The sequence below is a fragment of the Pseudophryne corroboree genome, chromosome 4 (assembly GCF_028390025.1).
Source record: "Pseudophryne corroboree isolate aPseCor3 chromosome 4, aPseCor3.hap2, whole genome shotgun sequence".
Lineage (NCBI taxonomy): Eukaryota > Metazoa > Chordata > Amphibia > Anura > Myobatrachidae > Pseudophryne > Pseudophryne corroboree.
The window spans coordinates 839,677,134-839,692,886 of NC_086447.1; the positions used below are offsets into that span (position 1 = coordinate 839,677,134).

Consider the following 15,753-nt stretch of genomic DNA (forward strand, 5'->3'; position numbering starts at 1 on the left):
CCACAGTGCCAGATATAAAAATGCCCCCACAGTGCCAGATATGCCCCCACAGGGCCAGATACATAAATGCCCCCAGTGCCAGATACATAAATGCCCCCAGTGCCAGATGCATAAGTGCCCACACAGTGCCAGATACATTATTGCCCCCCACAGTGTCAGATACATTAATGCCCCCACAATGTCAGATATGCCCCCGCAGTGCCAGATACATTAATGCCCACCACAGTGCCTGATACATTAATGCCCCCCACAGTGCCAGATACATTAATGCCCCCCACAGTGCCAGATACATTATTGCCCCGTGCCAGATATGCCCCCAGTGCCAGATACATTAATGCCCCCCAGTGCCAGAAACAATAATGCCCCTAGTGCCAGATATGCCTCCACAGTGATAGATACATTAATGCCCCCAGTGCCAGATATGCCCCCACAGTGCCAGATACATTAATGCCTCCAGTGCCAGATATGCCCCCACAGTGATAGATACATTAATGCCCCCAGTGCCAGATATGCCCCCACAGTGCCAGATACATTAAATGCCCCCAGTGCCAGATATGCCCCCACAGTGCCAGAAACATTAATGCCCCCACTGTGCCACATATGTCCCCTGAGTACCTGATGTGCCGGGCGCCGGCGATGAGGGAGGGGGAATGCAGCTGCAGGCAGGTGCGCTGTGCGGCGCCTGTGCCCTAGTGATCTGTGCGCGCTGTGCGGTGCCTGTGCCCTAGTGATCTGTGCGCGCTGTGCGGTGCCTGTGCCCTAGTGATCTGTGCGCGCTGTGCGGTGCCTGTGCCCTAGTGATCTGTGCGCGCTGTGCAGCGCCAGTGTCTTACATCAGACGCCGGCGGCGAACAGCGCGGCGCGCGCAGGGCTAGGACAGGGCCGGCTCCAGGCTCCAACATGTCGGCGCCAGCGTGCGGCGCCCTTTAAGAGTGGTGCCCTGCGCGGGCGCTCGACTCGAACATGCCTGGAGCCGGCCCTGAACATATACATACCTACACACACACATACAAAGATCCTCTCTATTCAGAATAGCAGGATCCTCAGTGACATTAATATGTCCTTCTCATACACTAATCATGTAGTAAATGCTCTTCTCTTTTTTTGGGGGGATCATTATGGTCGACATAGGAAGCTGCATCTGTGTCGGTATTAGGGAGTAGTAACTGGGCAAAATAAATTTTTTGCGACCCCGAGGTGTCTGAGGGAAATATAGCTATGAATATGCAACCTTACTATATATACATATATATATATATATATATATATATATGTATATATACACAGACATAGCCCTTTCTGATATCATTACATTCACATGCAATCTTTTTTACCCAGTCAGATATTGATGGCGTTGACAGGGCCACCCACTCACATCCCCTAATATAGTTTTCTCTTGTGAAAAACATTCATCCTCCGACCTTTTGTACCAAGTACCATCAGGGGTCGGCGGTGCCGACAGGGTAATTCCCACAGCCGTTTGTGGGAAGCACTCCGCCACAGACATGCCGACACACGTGTACTAACCACCCACTGACATATAGTGGACCGATTCACAGTATAATTCTGTCAGTGAGACACAGATAAGTTTGCCAGCTCATAACCCAGCGCTTACTGAACGGTTTTGAAGACTATATAATGCCCCAAACCTGCAGCACTTTTATATTGAACATATATTTCACATTTACTGCGCTCCCCTCCCCCCCCCCCCCCCCCCCCCGTTTTACACCCTGAAACTGTCAGCAGTGTGAGGAAGGACCAGCGTTTCTACCAGAGAAAATGGCGCTGGCTGTGTGAGCTGTGAGGGCTAAGCACCGCCCCCCGCAATGGCGCGCTTCAGACCCGCTATTTCTGTTAATATCTTTATACTGGCGGGGCTTAGGACAGTGCCCCTGGCACCTATGTCCCCTGTTGCCAGTCTATATTGAGGTATACCTGCTGCCCATGGCGCCCCCCCCCCCCTGCACCCTGTAGTGCCTCTGTGTGGGAGCATGGCGCGCAGCGCGGCCACTGTGCGGTACCTCATAAGCTGTCACTGAAGTCTTCTGATCTTCTTCTACTCACCCGTCTTCTGACTTCTGGCTCTGCAAGGGGGGTGACGGCGGGCTCTGGGAATGATCCCCTAGGCGTACCTAGTGTTCCAAACCCTCAGGCGCTAATGGTGTCCTGTAGCCAAAGAAGCAGAGCCTTTAAACTCCCCAGAAGTAGGTCTGACTTCTCTACCCTAAGTCCCACGATGCAGGGAGATTGTTGCCAGCAATCTCCCTGAAAATAAAAAACCTAACATAAAGTCTTTTCTGAGAAACTCAGTAGAGCTCCTCAGTGTTCATCCAGTCTGCCTGGGCACAGATCTAAACTGGAGGAGGAGGGGCATAGAGGGAGGAGCCAGGTCACACCATTTGAAAGTCTTAAAGTGCCCATGTCTCCTGCGGATCCCTTCTATACCCCATGGTTCTTGAAATGTCCTCAGCATCCTCTAGGACGTATGAGAAAAAGAGGTGCACCAAGGTCGCTGTGTGACTAAGCTAAGCGACACAAACACCTGGCCCATCTAGAATTGGACTCCAGTATCATGTGAATTATAAGGCAATATCACTGGAATTATTTGTTCTAATCAATGGCATTATTGGTCCAAATCACTGGAAGAAAATGACAAAATCACTAGAATTAAAAGCCAGTATCACGGGAATTGTATCAAATGGCAGACACCGAGCAGCACAACACACTGAGCACTGAGCACTGATACTGAGCACTGATGACACTGAGCACTGATACTGAGCACTGATGATACTACTGAGCACTGATACTGAGCACTGATGATACTACTGAGCACTGATACTGAGCACTGATGATACTACTGAGCACTGATACTGAGCACTGATGATACTACTGAGCACTGATACTGAGCACTGATGATACTACTGAAAACTGACACTGAGCAGCATGATGCAGCACACAGACACTGAGCACTGACCAGTGATACTGAGCACTGATGATACTACTGAGCACTGATACTGAGCACTGATGATACTACTGAGCACTGATGATACTACTGAGCACTGATACTGAGCACTGATGATACTACTGAGCACTGATACTGAGCACTGATGATACTACTGAGAACTGACACTGAGCAGCACGATTAGCACAAGACACTGTACTAGTATTAGTAATGTAGTATTACTGAGCCCAGGGAAAGTGGGCGTGGCCTCTTGGAAAGTGGGCGTGGCCTCATAACTTCATATTATTAGACTATAAATAAATATGTTTTCACACCCCCTCTACGCACACAGGCCCTCATTCCGAGTCGTTCGCTCGGTAATTTTCTTCGCCTCGCAGCGTTTTTCAGCTTAGTGCGCATGCGCAATGTTCGCACTGCGACTGCGCCAAGTAATTTTGCTATGAAGATAGTTTTTTTACTCACGGCTTTTTCTTCGCTCCGGCGATCGTAGTGTGATTGACAGGAAATGGGTGTTACTGGGCGGAAACACTGCGTTTTATGGGCGTGTGGATAAAAACGCTACCGTTTCCAGAAAAAACGCGGGAGTGGCTGAAGAAACGGAGGAGTGTCTGGGTGAACGCTGGGTGTGTTTATGACGTCAAACCAGGAACGACAAGCACTGAACTGATCGCAGATGCCGAGTAAGTCAGAAGCTACTCTGAAACTGCTAAGTAGTTTGTAATCGCAATATTGCGAATACATCGTTCGCAATTTTAAGAAGCTAAGATTCACTCCCAGTAGGCGGCGGCTTAGCGTGTGTAACTCTGCTAAAATCGCCTTGCGAGCGATCAACTCGGAATGAGGGCCACAATTAGCAGCCTTACACATAACAGCCACAGTAGTGTTCCTTACACACAATGTCTCCAGTATAGTGTCAGATACACATAATGTCTCCAGTATAGTGCCAGATACACAATGTGCAGTGCCAGATAGACATGATATGCCCCCCAGCAGTGCCAGCTACACACAATATGCCCCCCAGCAGTGCCACTACACGATAGTGTTCACTTTTTAGGGCAGGGAGGGCACATTTTTAAGTTAGGAGGGCAAAATGATGTACATACTGTAATGTTTGGTGCTCATTTACCTACATGGAAAGCATGGACAGTGCGCGCTGAAGGCGCGCAGCAAAAATTTAGGGGCGTTGCTTTGTGGGGAAGGTGCGTGGCCACATAATAGTGGCAATTCGCATTACACCACACAGTAGTGCAGTTAATACACACTGCACCAGGTAGAACCTCCTAGACACTTTGCGCCAGGCAGAGCACGTTAGACACTTTGCGCCAGGCAGAGCACGTTAGACACTTTGCACCAGGCAGAGCACGTTAGACACTTTGCGCCAGGCAGAGCACGTTAGACACTTTGCGCCAGGCAGAGCACGTTAGACACTTTGCGCCAGGCAGAGCACGTTAGACACTTTGCACCAGGCAGAGCACGTTAGACACTTTGCGCCAGGCAGAGCACGTTAGGCACACTGCCTAGCCACAGACGCCTAGCGGGAACACTACATGATATGCCCCCCAGCAGTAACATCTACACATGACATGCTCCCCAGCCGTGCCAGCTACACATGAAATGCCCCCCAGCAGTGCCAGCAACACATGACATGCCCCCCAGCAATGCCAGATACATAAATGGCCACACAGTGCCAGATACAGAAAAGCCCCCACAGTGCTAGATAAATGCCCCGACAGTACTAGATAAATGCCCCCACAGTGCCAGATAAATGCCCCCACAATGCCAGATAAATGCCCCCACAGTGCCAGATAAATGCCCCCAGTGCCAGATAAATGTCCCCACAGTGTCAGATAAATGCCCCCACAGTGCCAGATATGCCTCCACAGTGTCAGATATGCCCCCACAGTGCTAGATAAATGCCCCCACAGTGCCAGATAAATGTCCCCACAGTGCCAGATACAGAAATGCCCCCACAGTGCCAGATAAATGTCCCCACAGTGCCAGATAAATGCCCCCAGTGCCAGATAAATGTCCCCACAGTGCCAGATAAATGCCCCCACAGTGCCAGATATGCCCCCACAGTAGTGCCAGATATGCCCCCACAGTGTCAGATAAATGTCCCCACAGTGCCAAATAAATGCCCCCACAGTGCCAGATAAATGTCCCCACAGTGCCAGATAAATGCCCCCACAGTGCCAGATAAATGCCCCCACAGTGCCAGATAAATGTCCCTACAGTGCCAGATAAATGTCCCCACAGTGCCAGATAAATGCCCCCAGTGCCAGATAAATGTCCCCACAGTGCCAGATAAATGCCCCCACAGTGCCAGATAAATGTCCCCACAGTGCCAGATAAATGCCCCCAGTGCCAGATAAATGTCCCCACAGTGCCAGATAAATGCCCCCAGTGCCAGATAAATGTCCCCACAGTGCCAGATAAATGCCCCCACAGTGCCAGATAAATGTCCCCACAGTGCCAGATAAATGTCCCCACAGTGCTAAGATAAATGCCCCCCAGTGCCAGATAAATGTCCCCACAGTGCCAGATAAATGCCCCCACAGTGCCAGATATGCCCCCACAGTAGTGCCAGATATGCCCCCACAGTGTCAGATAAATGTCCCCACTGTGCCAGATAAATGCCCCCACTGTGCCAGATAAATGTCCCCACAGTGCCAGATAAATGCCCCCACAGTGCCAGATAAATGCCCCCACAGTGCCAGATAAATGTCCCTACAGTGCCAGATAAATGTCCCCACAGTGCCAGATAAATGCCCCCAGTGCCAGATAAATGTCCCCACAGTGCCAGATAAATGCCCCCACAGTGCCAGATAAATGTCCCCACAGTGCCAGATAAATGCCCCCAGTGCCAGATAAATGTCCCCACAGTGCCAGATAAATGCCCCCAGTGCCAGATAAATGTCCCCACAGTGCCAGATAAATGCCCCACAGTGCCAGATAAATGTCCCCACAGTGCCGGATAAATGCCCCACAGTGCCAGATAAATGTCCCCACAGTGCCAGATAAATGCCCCCACAGTGCCAGATAAATGTCCCCACAGTGCCAGATAAATGCCCCCAGTGCCAGATAAATGCCCCCAGTGCCAGATAAATGTCCCCACAGTGCCAGATAAATGCCCCCACAGTGCCAGATAAATGCCCCCACAGTGCCATCCATAAATGATTCACCCCCCCCCCCCCCTAATACCTGTCAGACGCCGGTGCCGCTGCCGCCGCAGAGAGTGCATACAGGGTAGTTTTGATTCAGTCCGCGGCCCGCCCACAGCACTTCCCCTCATGATGAGTCATCGGCACAGCCTGGGCAGCACACTGCACACACAGTCAGCCGCCCACTGCTGTTGTTGATAGGCTACGCTAAGTCGATACACTACTAGGAGGCGGGCCGGCCCGGGAATGGATGGATCATGGACGGACGCTGATCGCTGTTTGCTGCAGGTGCTCCAGGCTCCAGCCAGGTTCCAATATGGCGGCCAGAGCTAGCGGCACCCATAAAGTGCGGCGCCCTGTTCAGCCGCTCTATTGGAACATGCCTAGAGCCGGCCCTGGATGTAGTGCAGTGTATAGGGGAATGTAGTGCAGACATGAAGTGTTATGATATAGTGCAATGTATGGGGACACACAAAGAAGCATGTAGTTGAACACGCTGGCGGGGCATGTGACGCATAGGGCATTTGAGGCACATAGGGGAATATTGTCCAGTAGTATCCCCTTTTTTCAACATTTTTGATAATCTGAGTATTTTAGTCTGATAGGGTTTGGGTTTTTTTTTGTGTGATTTCTTTTGGGGGGGAGGTGTGTTTGTGTGTGTGTGTGTGTGTGTGTGTGTGTGTGTGTGTGTGTGTGTGTGTGTGTGCGTGTGTGCGTGTGTGTGTGTGTGTGTGGGGCAAAATTACTGCCTGCCCCGGGTGACGAAAATCCTAGTTTCGGCCCTGCAGTAAGTATCATCAAAACTGCAAAAATAAAACAAAACTGTTAAAGTACAGTAGGTAGCTGAAATTTCAAGGTCTATTGTTTTTCAGTTATGTGTAGTAACTGACAGAAATATACTGGTTTGATGGGAAATAGTGTTTAGTCATTTTTACAGTATAAAGATTACCTGTGCTCTCTCTATGTTGTTTTTTGTACATGAGACAGACCAAGATTACTAGAAACAGGTGTGGTATGAAAAGTTGGCATTCAGAATATTTATACCAGAATGTTGATATGCTTTGAATGAAGCAATATGTCAACATTCATAAATGTTGACATGGGTAAAATGTCAACATGTTCATAATGTCAATATATAACATGTCAACACCATAATATGGACAGTTTTTTGTAAATCTTAGTCTTAACCTAACTCTTTACCCCAAACCTAACCCTTACCCTAAACCTAACATTAATGCCTTATCCTAAATATAGCCCTAACCCCTTACTCCAAACCTAACCCTTACCGTAAACCTAACGCTTTACCATAAACATAACCCTAACCTCTTATCCTAAACCTAACACTAACGCCTTACCCTAAACATTACCCTAATCCTTTACCCCAAACCTAACCTTTACCTTAAACCTAACACTAACACTTTACCCTAAACATAACTCTAACCCCTTACCCTAAACCTTACCCTAAACCTAACACCAACACCTTACCCTAAACATAACCCCTACCCCTTACCCCAAACCTAACCCTTACCCTAAACCTAACATTAATGCCTTATCCTAAACATAGCCCTAACCCCTTACTCCAAACCTAACCCTTACCCTAAACCTAACGCTTTACCATAAACATAACCCTAACCTCTTACCCTAAACCTAACACTAATGCCTTACCCTAAACATTACCCTAATCCTTTACCCCAAACCTAACCTTTACCTTAAACCTAACACTAACACTTTACCCTAAACATAACTCTAACCCCTTACCCTAAACCTAACCCTTACCCTAAACCTAACACCAACACCTTACCCTAAACATAACCCCTACCCCTTACCCCAAACCTAACCCTAAACATAACCCTAACCCCTTACCCCAAACCTAACCCTTACCCTAAACCTAACGCCATGGGCATAAGGAGGGTGGAACAAGTAGAGCTTGAGCTCCAGGCGCCACTGGGGACAGAAGGCGACGGCTCACTGCACAGCTGAGAGCCGGGATCTCGGGCAGGGGTAGGAGGAGATGATTAGAAGAGATGGAAGGGGTGGCCAACACACTGCCTGCATGCTGCATATCACTGATTGTACAGTGTGCAGAGAGTCCAGTGGAGTGCAGTGTGGTGTGTTAGGGAAGAGGGGAGGTTTGGAGGCTTGTCATAAGAACTTTCCTGGCTGTCAGGTATCTGCATTCAGTGATCTGGAACATGCAGGCAGTGTGGTTGCCAACCCTTCACTTTCCTCAGTCCTTTCCTTCTACCCACGGAGGCCCAGCCTGTCAATCACATAGAAGCTCCGCCCCCCCAGGCTAGAACAAGGAGCTGCTCTGCTGCTGCCCCTTGGTGAGAATTAATGTGTGTATACTAGTGATGAGCGGGTTCGGTTCCTCGGAACACCCTTTTTTGCACGGGTCCGAGCAGACTCGGATCCTCCCGCCTTGCTCGGTTAACCCGAGCGCGCCCGAACGTCATCATCCCGCGGTCGGATTCTCGCGAGATTCGTATTCTATATAAGGAGCCGCGCGTCGCCGCCATTTTTCACTCGTGCATTGGAGATGATCGTGAGAGGACGTGGCTGGCGTCCTCTCAGTTTCTATGTTCAGTGTGCTGCAAATATCTGTGCTCAGTGTGCTGCAAATATCTGTGCTCAGTGTGCGGCAAATATCTACGTTCTCTGCCTGAAAAACGCTCCATATCTGTGCTCAGTGTGCTGCAAATATCTGTGCTCAGTGTGCTAATTGCTTTATTGTGGGGACTGGGGACCAGCAGTATTATATAGTAGGAGGAGAGTGCAGAGATTTGCTGACCAGTGACAACCAGTATACGTTCTCTGCCTGAAAAACGCTCCATATCTGTGCTGCATTGTAGTATATAGTAGGAGGACAGTGCATAATTTTGCTGACCACCAGTATATAATATATAGCAGTACGGTACAGTAGGCCACTGCTCTACCTACCTCTGTGTCGTCAAGTATACTATCCCATCCATACCTGTGGTGCATTTAAGTTTTGCACAGTATATATATATATAGTAAGAGGACAGTGCATAATTTTGCTGACCACCAGTATATAATATATAGCAGTACGGTACAGTAGGCCACTGCTCTACCTACCTCTGTGTCGTCAAGTATACTATCCCATCCATACCTGTGGTGCATTTAAGTTTTGCACAGTATATATATAGTAGGAGGACAGTGCATAATTTTGCTGACCACGAGTATATAATATATAGCAGTACGGTACAGTAGGCCACTGCTCTACCTACCTCTGTGTTGTCAAGTATACTATCCATCCATACCTGAGGTGCATTTAAGTTTTTCACAGTATATATATAGTAGCAGGACAGTGCAGAATTTTGCTGACCACCAGTATATAACATATAGCAGTACGGTACAGTAGGCCACTGCTCTACCTAACTCTGTGTCGTCAAGTATACTATCCCATCCATACCTGTGGTGCATTTAAGTTTTGCACAGTATATATATAGTAGGAGGGCAGTGCATAATTTTGCTGACCACCAGTATATAATATATAGCAGTACGGTACAGTAGGCCACTGCTCTACCTACCTCTGTGTCGTCAAGTATACTATCCATCCATACCTGTGGTGCATTTCAGTTGTGCACAGTATATATATAGTAGGAGGACAGTGCATAATTTTGCTGACCATCAGTATATAATATATAGCAGTACGGTACAGTAGGCCACTGCTCTACCTACCTCTGTGTCGTCAAGTATTCTATCCATCCATACCTGTGGTGCATTTAAGTTTGGCACAGTATATATATAGTAGGAGGACAGTGCATCATTTTGCTGACCACCAGTATATAATATATAGCAGTACGGTACAGTAGGCCACTGCTCTACCTACCTCTGTGTCGTCAAGTATACTATCCATCCATACCTGTGGTGCATTTCAGTTTTGCACAGTATATATATAGTAGGAGGACAGTGCATAATTTTGCTGACCACCAGTATATAATATATAGCAGTACGGTACAGTAGGCCACTGCTCTACCTACCTCTGTGTCGTCAAGTATACCATCCCATCCATACCTGTGGTGCATTTCAGTTGTGCACAGTATATATAGTAGTAGGCCATTGCTATTGATATATTACTGGCATATAATTCCACACATTAAAAAATGGAGAACAAAAATGTGGAGGGTAAAATAGGGAAAGATCAAGATCCACTTCCACCTCATGCTGAAGCTGCTGCCACTAGTCATGGCCGAGACGATGAAATGCCATCAACGTCGTCTGCAAAGGCCGATGCCCAATGTCATAGTAGAGAGCATGTAAAATCCAAAAAAATAAAGCTCAGTAAAATGACCCAAAAATCTAAATCAAAATCGTCTGAGGAGAAGCGTAAACTTGCCAATGTGCCATTTACGACATGGAGTGGCAAGGAACGGCTGAGGGCCTGGCCTATGTTCATGGCTAGTGGTTCAGCTTCACATGAGGATGGAAGCACTCATCCTCCTGCTAGAAAACTTAAAAGAGTTAAGTTGGCAAAAGTACAGCAAAGAACTGTGCGTTCTTCTAAATCACAAATCCCGAAGGAGAGTCCAATTGTGTCGGTTGCGATGCCTGACCTTCCCAACACTGGACGGGAAGAGGTGGTGCCTTCCACCATTTGCACGCCCCCTGCAAGTGCTGGAAGGAGCACCCGCAGTCCAGTTCCTGATAGTCAAATTTAAGATGTCACTGTTGAAGTACACCATGATGAGGATATGGGTGTTGCTGGCGCTGGGGAGGAAATTGACAAGGAGGATTCTGATGGTGAGGTGGTTTGTTTAAGTCAGGCACCCGGGGAGACACCTGTTGTCCGTGGGACGAATATGGCCATTGACATGCCTGGTCAAAATACAAAAAAAATTACCTCTTCGGTGTGGAATTATTTCAACAGAAATACAGACAACTGGTGTCAAGCCGTGTGTTGCCTTTGTCAAGCTGTAATAAGTAGGGGTAAGGATGTTAACCACCTAGGAACATCCTCCCTTATACGTCACCTGGAGCGCATTCATCAGAAGTCATTGACAAGTTCAAAAACTTTGGGTGACAGCGGAAGCAGTCCACTGCCAACTAAATCCCTTCCTCTTGTAACCAAGCTCCTGCAAACCACACCACCAACTCCCTCAGTGTCAATTTCCTCCTTAGACAGGAAAGCCAATAGTCCTGCAGGCCATGTCACTGTCAAGTCTGACGAGTCTTCTCCTGCCTGGGATTCCTCTGATGCATCCTTGAGTGTAACGCCTACTGCTGCTGGCGCTGCTGTTGTTGCTGCTGGGAGTCGATCGTCATCCCAGAGGGGAAGTCGGAAGACCACTTGTACTACTTCTAGTAAGCAATTGACTGTCCAACAGTCCTTTGCGAGGAAGATGAAATATCACAGCAGTCATCCTGCTGCAAAGCGGATAACTCAGGCCTTGGCAGCCTGGGTGGTGAGAAATGTGTTTCCGGTATCCACCGTTAATTCACAGGGAACTAGAGAATTGATTGAGGTACTGTGTCCCCGGTACCAAATACCATCTAGGTTCCATTTCTCTAGGCAGGCGATACCGAAAATGTACACAGACGTCAGAAAAAGAGTCATCAGTGTCCTAAAAAATGCAGTTGCACCCAATGTCCACTTAACCATGGACATGTGGACAAGTGGACCAGGGCAGACTCAGGACTATATGACTGTGACAGCCCACTGGGTAGATGTATTGCCTCCCTCAGCAAGAACAGCAGCGGCGGCACCAGAAGCAGCATCTTGCAAACGCCAACTCGTTCCTAGGCAGGCTACGCTTTGTATCACCGCTTTCCATAAAAGGCACACAGCTGACAACCTCTTACGGAAACTGAGGAACATCATCGCAGAATGGCTTACCCCAATTGGACTCTCCTGGGGATTTGTGACATCGGACAACGCCACCAATATTGTGCGTGCATTACATCTGGGCAAATTCCAGCACGTCCCATGTTTTGCACATACATTGAATTTGGTGGTGCAGAATTATTTAAAAAACGACAGGGGCGTGCAAGAGATGCTGTCGGTGGCCCGAAGAATTGTGGGCCACTTTCGGCATTCAGCCACCGCGTGCCGAAGACTGGAGCACCAGCAAACACTCCTGAACCTGCCCTGCCATCATCTGAAGCAAGAGGTGGTAACGAGGTGGAATTCAACCCTCTATATGCTTCAGAGGATGGAGGAGCAGCAAAAGGCCATTCAAGCCTATACAGCTACCTACGATATAGGCAAAGGAGGGGGAATGCACCTGACTCAAGCGCAGTGGAGAATGATTTCAACGTTGTGCAAGGTTCTGCAACCCTTTGAACTTGCCACACATGAAGTCAGTTCAGACACTGCCAGCCTGAGTCAGGTCATTCCCCTCATCAGGCTTTTGCAGAAGAAGCTGGAGAGATTGAAGGAGGAGCTAACATAGAGCGATTCCGCTAGGTATGTCGGACTTGTGGATGGAGCCCTTAATTCGCTTAACCAGGATTCACGGGTGGTCAATCTGTTGAAATCAGAGCACTAAATTTTGGCCACCGTGCTCGATCCTAGATTTAAAACCTACGTTGTATCTCTCTTTCCGGCAGACACAAGTCTGCAGAGGTTCAAAGACCTGCTGGTGAGAAAATTGTCAAGTCAAGCGGAACGTGACTCGTCAACAGCTCCTCCTTCACATTCTCCCGCAACTGGGGCTGCGAGGAAAAGGCTAAGAATTCAGAGCCCACCTGCTGGCGGTGATGAAGGGCAGTCTGGAGCGAGTGCTGACATCTGGTCCGGACTGAAGGACCTGCCAACGATTACTGACATGTCGTCTACTGTCACTGCATATGATTCTGTCACCATTGAAAGAATGGTGGAGGATTATATGAGTTACCGCATCCAAGTAGGCACGTCAGGCAGTCCGTACGTATACTGGCAGGAAAAAGAGGCAATTTGGAGGCCCTTGCACAAACTGGCTTTATTTTACCTAAGTTGCCCCCCCTCCAGTGTGTACTCCGAAAAAGTGTTTAGTGCAGCCGCTCACCTTGTCAGCAATCGGCATACGAGGTTACTTCCAGAAAATGTGGAGAAGATGATGTTCATCAAAATGAATTATAATCAATTCCTCCGTGGAGACATTCACCAGCAATTGCCTCCAGAAAGTACACAGGGACCTGAGATGGTGTATTCCAGTGGGGACGAATTAATAATCTGTGAGGAGGGGGATGTACACAGTGAAAGTGGTGAGGAATCGGACGATGAGGAGGAGGTGGACATCTTGCCTTTGTAGAGCCAGTTTGTGCAAGGAGAGATTGATTGCTTCTTTTTTGGTGGGGGCCCAAACCAACCAGTCATTTCAGTCACAGTTGTGTGGCAGACCCTGTCGCTGAAATGATGGGTTTGTTAAAGTGTGCATGTCCTGTTTATACAACATAAGGGTGGGTGGGAGGGCCCAAGGACAATTCCATCTTGCACCTCTTTTTTTCTTTCATTTTTCTTTGCATCATGTGCTGTTTGGGGACTATTTTTTGAAGTGCCATCCTGTCTGACACTGCAGTGCCACTCCTAGATGGGTCAGGTGTTTGTGTCGGCCACTTGGTTCGCTTAGCTTAGTCACACAGCTACCTCATTGCGCCTCTTTTTTTCTTTGCATCATGTGCTGTTTGGGGACTATTTTTTTGAAGTGCCATCCTGTCTGACACTGCAGTGTCACTCCTAGATGGGCCAGGTGTTTGTGTCGGCCACTTGGGTCGCTTAGCTTAGTCACACAGCTACCTCATTGCGCTTCTCTTTTTCTTTGCATCATGTGCTGTTTGGGGACTATTTTTTTGAAGTGCCATCCTATCTGACACTGCAGTGCCACTCCTAGATGGGCCAGGTGTTTGTGTCGGCCACTTGGGTCGCTTAGCTTAGTCACACAGCTACCTCATTGCGCTTCTTTTTTTCTTTGCATCATGTGCTGTTTGGGGACTATTTTTTTGAAGTGCCATCCTGTCTGACACTGCAGTGCCACTCCTAGATGGGCCAGGTGTTTGTGTCGGCCACTTGGGTCGCTTAGCTTAGTCACACAGCTACCTCATTGCGCCTCTTTTTGTCTTTGCATCATGTGCTGTTTGGGGACTATTTTTTTGAAGTGCCATCCTGTCTGCCACTGCAGTGCCACTCCTAGATAGGCCAGGTGTTTGTGTCGGCCACTTGGGTCGCTTAGCTTAGTCACACAGCTACCTCATTGCGCCTCTTTTTTTCTTTGCATCATGTGCTGTTTGGGGACAATTTTTTTAATCTGACATCCTGTCTGACACTGCAGTGCCACTCCTAGATGGGCCAGGTGTTTGTGTCGGCCTCTCGGGTCGCTTAGCTTAGTCACCCAGCAACCTCGGTGCAAATTTTAGGACTAAAAATAATATTGTGAGGTGTGAGGTGTTCAGAATAGACTGGAAATGAGTGTAAATTATGGTTATTGAGGTTAATAATACTATGGGATCAAAATGACCCCCAAATTCTATTACTTAAGCTGTTTTTGAGGGTTTTTTGTAAAAAAAACACCCGAATCCAAAACACACCCGAATGCGACAAAAACATTTCAGGGAGGTTTTGCCAAAACGCGTCCAAATCCAAAACACGGCCGCGGAACCGAATCCAAAACCAAAACACAAAACCCGAAAATTTCCGGTGCACATCACTAGTGTATACTGTGTGTTTATGTGTATATGTCTGTGTTTGTGTAAATGTGTGTGTATATGTCTGTGTGCTAATGTGTATACATGTATGTGTGTTTATGTGTGTATATATCTTTGTATACAGTATATGTGAGTATATGTGTGTGTTTATGTATGTCTGTGTGTATATGTGTATGTCTGTGTATATCTGTGTGTGTATATTTGTGTGTTTAATTATGTCTGTGTGTATATATCTGTGTATATATGTGTGTTAACGTATGTCTGTGCCTAAATGTGTGTGAATCTATGTATGTATGTATGTATGTATACAAAAAAGAAATATCCGGCACTCTGATAAGTAGAATAACGCCTGGGTGCCCTCCAAAAGATAATGCAGACAAACAGTCTCTTCCCACCTGTGGCTCAGGTGTTGTGTAGAGGAGGAAACAGGCGGCACTCCAAGGACTTGTATAACAAACTTGTATTCAAAACATGGTGAAAAAAAACAAAGCAAAACAAAGGTACAGGTATCTTACAACGTTTCAAGGCATGGCAGCCTTTTCATCAGGTAAGTGACCCTGGTGCTGTGAAAGAAAAGAAAAAAAAAAAAAAAAGAAAAACGAACCAAACTAAACCCAGAAACACTCACCTTTTAAATAGCATGCAGGAGGAAGGCAAGCTGTTCCCGGCGTCTGTGATCAGGACTTCCTGGTGAGTCACGTGAGAGGCTCTGTGATGACGTGTGTGTTGCCTAGCAACGTGTCCGTGATTAGACAGGCGCCGGGAAAGCCTGTCAGAGAAATGTAAACAAAGTGATAAGGCATGTGAAATACATGCAGTGAAGCTGTGAACGGAACTTGTGAAAGTGAAAGCAATATAGTGACTGAGAGATAAGTTTAAAAAATGTTTAAAAAGACAATATTCAAGAAGCTGTACAGCAAATAACATGTAGTTTTGTAGTTACCAATAAAGGCACATGTTATATAGGCATATGAGCATATTTTAACT

The 15,753-nt window shown here is 47.6% G+C and overlaps 1 long non-coding RNA gene across 1 annotated transcript in view; it reads right to left on the minus strand.

Annotated features, from left to right (window-relative positions):
• The window catches only part of LOC134911821 (uncharacterized), a 172,737-nt gene extending 157,218 nt beyond the window's left edge, over positions 1–15,519 (minus strand). Inside the window, exon 1 of the long non-coding RNA XR_010176871.1 lies at positions 15,395–15,519. This is a non-coding gene — a long non-coding RNA (uncharacterized LOC134911821). The remainder of the gene's footprint in view (positions 1–15,394) is intronic.
• Positions 15,520–15,753: the final 234 nt, after the last annotated feature.